Here is a 5,316-nt window from a genome sequence, read left to right on the forward strand (position 1 = left end):
ATACACAGAGAAACACTCACACACACACACACAGAGAGAGAGAGAGAGAGAGAGACAGAGACAGAGACAGAGACAGAGACTCACACACACATACACACACACACACACACACACACACACACACACAGTACACTGATTTTAAGAAATGAAATGGTACTTCAAAGATGGCTACTTACTATCATAAGATAGTTCTTTTTTAAAGGTATCTCTTTGGTTCTGTGTTGCTGCTTGTCTTGAGACAGCTTTGCTCTCCAGTCCACTATGGGTCCTCCTGACTCTGCCTCCCAGACACTGGGATGACAGGTGTATACTCTTGGAAGCATCTCTTAAACTATAATCCACAAAGCTCAGGGCCTTTCCAAGCATCTCATATTCCCTGCTATTAACAGCTTCTAGTGTGCTAAGGCTGGTTGAGACTTTGGAGCAAAGGAAAGCGACCAAGTGCGGGTAGAGAGCCGGGTCTTCACTCACAGAGCTGAAAGCAGGGATGGAGAGAGCAGAGTGAGGAGGGGGGACTGGACAAGGGGAAGGAGGGCAGACTGCTTCTCTCACTGTGTGCCCTCTCCACCCTCAGTCATGCCAGGGTGTGGCTGCCTGGCCTGGGTAGGAAGCCATGCCCTTTGTTGTCCCCGGAAGTCCCCCCTCAGGGTAAACTGCCTGCAACACTACACTGCCTCGTCACCTGGACCCTGAGAGTCCCTGACCCCTCTCCTGACCCTTTGACATCAGTCAGACTTCCTCATGTAACAGGAACCAGGAGTCTGAGACCAGTGACACCTCAGTGACTCGTGGCCTGCTCCCTAAAGAAGTTCCGGGCAGCTCACACTAGAGGTAGATAGTCCCACGGTGCTGGGACAAGCAGGACAGCTACTCCTTGCTGTTTTGACTTCCTGCTTCTTTTCCTTAGCAGGCCTCCTGAATAGTGGGCACTTCTAAGGCTAGGCCAGTGCCAGCCTGGTGACTTGCCTGGGTCCCAGGCTCCTGTCCTTGCATGTCACCCTAGAGCTTCCAGAATCCTAGAACCATGTGTGAGACAGACAGACAGTCTCTCTTCCCTTCCAGTTCTCCAACTCCACAGCTCTCCAAGCCCTTGATACAGATGACATAAATACATCTGTGCTGCACTGTTTAAAGCTGCCTGGCTGGCCTAGGTATGACCTCTGATCTTCTATCTCCAGCCCTGATTGACAGCCATCTCAGGACATGATGGGGAGTGGGAGTGGGCTTCATGAAAGACCCCTGTTCTGTACCTGTGCCTCCGGACAAAGATAATACATTCAGAGACAGAGTCAGGTCTGCCAAAAGCTCTCTAACAAGGAAAATAGTTACTAGACATAAAGAAATCTTTGTCAACTAGATGGGTTAATAAGTGGACTGGCTCTTGTCCCTTATTAGCAAATCGGGACAGCACTGCATGGTCCAGCCGGTGTGGATCCAGGCAGGCTCATTTAACGCTTCTGACCATTCTATACAGCCTTGACCCCTTGGGAGAGTCAGCCGTTGTGTGGTGGCGCCACCTGGTGGTAATGTATGGAGTAACTCCTCCTGGGACTTGAGTTTCTGAAGACACTGTTAAACTGCTTTAAACCTGTGCAGGCCCTGTATGTACTGCCATAGTTTCTGTGAGTTCATATGTGTTTCAGTAGACAGGTTCATAGCACTAAAATGGGGAAGTGGACATGAGCTTCCCTTCCTAAGAAAGAGGTTATTTCCAATGAACAACAGGAAAAAATGAATTTCTCCAATTTAGTCTCACTGAGTATATTAACTACAGCTAACAGACTCCATTAGTGCCCAGCAGTGATGACCAACAGGAAATGAACTCCTGTTCCTGTATATATATATATATATATATATATATATATATATATATATATATGTCCTGGAACTCACTCTGTAGACCAGGCTGGCCTCGAACTCAGAAATCTGCCTGCCTCTGCCTCCCCAAGTGTTGAGATTAAAGGCGTGTACCACCCTGCCCAGCTCATTTGTTCTTTTTATTTGTTTTTTTTTTTATGTTTGTATTTGTTTTATAAAAACAAAGATAATGAAGGCTCGGAGATGGAGGAGTGGGGAGTGAAAGGAGGATGGGGGGGGAGATGCTGGAGGAGAACACATGAGCAGAACAAATTGTGTGAGTTTCCATTTAACAAATACAACTTTAAAAGAAAAGAAATTCCAAGTGAAAGGCTTTCATCTCCGTAAACACTGAAGTGCCTTGGTACCTTCCACAAATGTGTTATGGAATGAACACTGGTCTTAAGACGAAAAGATTTGGGCTCAAATCCCATTTTGATGGCCTGTTGTTATTTACAGGACTTAGGAAAGGTATCTTAGCCCAGCATCTCAGCCCCAGGTCAGCTTGTGTGCAGTAAAAATAACCACAGCTCTCTTGTGGGATTCTTGCCGTCTCACACACACTGACAAGCACAATACCTGATTTCTGACACAAGCTTGGCTGTCCTTGATCCCCACACCTTGGTGACTAGCCCCTGCAGCAGGCTCAGTGGTCCCTTCTTTCCTAAGTGGGAAGTGTGAGTTTTGGTCCCTCCCGGGCAGGGGTGAGGTCAAGATGGAGAGTGGGTCTTCAGAGCTTGGAGCCTTCTGACCTCAGCCGTGGTGGTGCTCTGGCTCCTCCAGCATGGGTTAGAATGAGCAGTCAGCCTAGGGTCTGTTTATCTCTGCTAACCTCATCCCAGGGATCCTGGCCGCAACGTGACCCCTGAGCCTCATGCTCCTCTCTGAAGAGCAGCCTGGTACTACCTGGTAAAACTCCAAGCTGGGTATGGAACGAAGCAATGGCTCAGTAATTAAAAACACTTGTTGCTCGTCTAGAGGGCCTGGGCTCAATTCTCAGGACTGAAATGGTGGCTCACAAGCCTCTATGACTCCAGCTCCCCCAGAGTCTGACACCCTCTTTTGGCACCTATTGGCAACCTCAAACTTTATATGTCCAGTAAATATAATTTAAAAATTTTTAATTTAACTTAATTTTATCTTATTATTTTGATATATGGTCTCACATACACCCATGCTGACCTTAAATTTACTGTGTTCCGCTTAGGCTAACCTTGACCTGATCCTTCTGATTCTACCTCCAGAATGCCTGTATTGCAAGCATGAACCATTAGATCTCTGAGTTTGAGGCTAGCCTGGACTACAGAGTAAGTTCTAGGAGACCCAGGGTTACACAGAAAAACCCTGTCTCGAAAAACTAAAAGAAAACAACAACAGCAAAAAGCCTGATGGCTGTACCCAGGGTTTCACATGCTGGACAAACACTCTACCATCTGAGCTATAAACCTTGAGTTTTGCTCTATGTTCCCCAAAACAAAGAACCTTCCTTCTCCCAACTTTGTCTCTAGAGGGAGCTCTTCACCCCAACTCCCCAATACTCACTCAGGAAGCTGGGAAGAGAAGGTTGGAGAAGAGGGACTGGTGTCTCTAGTTGAAGCAGGGCAACAGCACTAGGATAATAGAGCACCGGGTAGTGGTCTCAGCAAATAACTACAAGCTGGGGTTTGCTTACCCAGTGGACAGGAGTATCCAAGCCTCTGGACACGATCCAGGAGGCAGAGCGAAGGCAGATCTCCAGGCAGTGCTCCGCTGTCCGAAGCCCACAGTATCTTTGCTCAGGGCACCGGAGAGCCTCTCAGCTCCACAGGAGGATGGCTTAGCAAAGTGCCCCAAACACTGCTAGATTTGGGTTCCCACTGAGGCCCAGATGGGGTTGGAAACTGTTCGGGAGCTGATGCCTTCTGCGCTTGAATATGAGAGTGAGCTCCACCCCAGCATCCCACGCATTGCTTCAGTCAGGTCCAGAGGAGGCAGGGGTCTTCAACTGTGCGCAGTGTGGCTGCTCTCCCCTTTCTAGCCATTCTTTCTTTATTTATTTATTTATTTATTTATTTATTTATTTATTTATTTGGTTTTTCGAGACAGAGTTTCTCTGTATAGCCCTGGCTGTCCTGGAACTCACTTTGTAGACCAGGCTGTCCTCGAACTCAGAAATCCGCCTGCCTCTGCATCCCGAGTGCTGGGATTAAAGGCGTGTGCCACCACGCCCTGCACCATGCCCCGCACCACGCCCGGCTCCCATTCATTAATTTTTACAGACCTTAAGTAAAACCCCTACCCCAAAGAGGGAAAGATGTAGATCAGAATATTCAAGATTTTCTTCCTAGAGTCCCCTAGTCTACAGCAAGTGCTCATCAGCACACCCAGAAGTTCTGACTCCATGGAAACGTCTCTACACACTGAGGCGGGGGAGGTGGGGGGCTGGACCAAATACAGTGGTCGGATTGTAACAAAAGCTGCTCTCAGGGAAGGCCAGAGATCCCACCTGCTCACTTCATTTTGTTGGGGACTGTAGCTATCTCTTGGCAGTTCTGACTCCTGCTTGGAAGGATCCTGGTACAGAGGGGACTCTCACTCATCATTCTGCTCAGCGGCCGCCCTCCCTTCACTGCAGCCCCACTCCTCTAGCCTTGGCCTATGGTGGCCTCCTCCCTCCCTTCTCCTGAGATGTACCGTAGTAATTCCTCTCTGGCCTTGAACACTCACAGTTTAGATCTCTCAGCGCTGTGCTGGCTAGTTTTATGTCAACTTCTCACAAACTAAAATCATCAGCGTGGAGGGAACTGCTAGGCAAGCCCGTGAGCGTGGAGGGAACTGCTAGGCAAGCCCGTGGGGCATTCTCTTAATTAGTGATTGATGGGGGAGCTTGAGTTCTCTAAGAAAGCAGGCTGAGCAAAGCTATGGGGAGCAAGCCAGTAAGCAACATCCCTCCCTGGCCTCTGCATCAGCTCCTGCCTCCAAGTTGCTACACTGTTTGAGTTCCTGTCCTGTGATAAACAGTATACATTACATAATCCCTTTCCTCCCAGAACTGCTCTAGTCATGGTGTGTCATCATAGCAATGGTAACGCTCACTAGGTCAAGTTCTCTAAAATGGAGTCTAAACTTAAAAGATTTGGTCTCCCAGTCACACTTGGGGGATCGTATGAGTTGAACACATGGCTCATAGCTCTTAAACACCAGAAGCTCCCAGAACTGTGTACAAAACTGATACAGAATGTTCTCAAGGGACAGACGCCCACCCCAAGATGAGGTCACCTGCTCCCAGGTAAGCAGGAACCCAAGGAAATTGTCCGTTGGACCCCCCCAAGTCTCTTGCAGCACCAGAGGACAAGCAGTAATGGAGCTGACCACAGGATCACCAGTCTGCCTAATTACCCACGCCTCTCACCCCATCCAATCCATTCAGTTTGAACCTAACCTAACGGAGCCCCTTCATTTGTCCCTCTTCCCAGCAGG

The sequence above is a fragment of the Mus caroli genome, unplaced genomic scaffold, assembly GCF_978045245.1.
Source record: "Mus caroli unplaced genomic scaffold, Mus_caroli_1 scaffold_11, whole genome shotgun sequence".
NCBI classification, from domain to species: domain Eukaryota; kingdom Metazoa; phylum Chordata; class Mammalia; order Rodentia; family Muridae; genus Mus; species Mus caroli.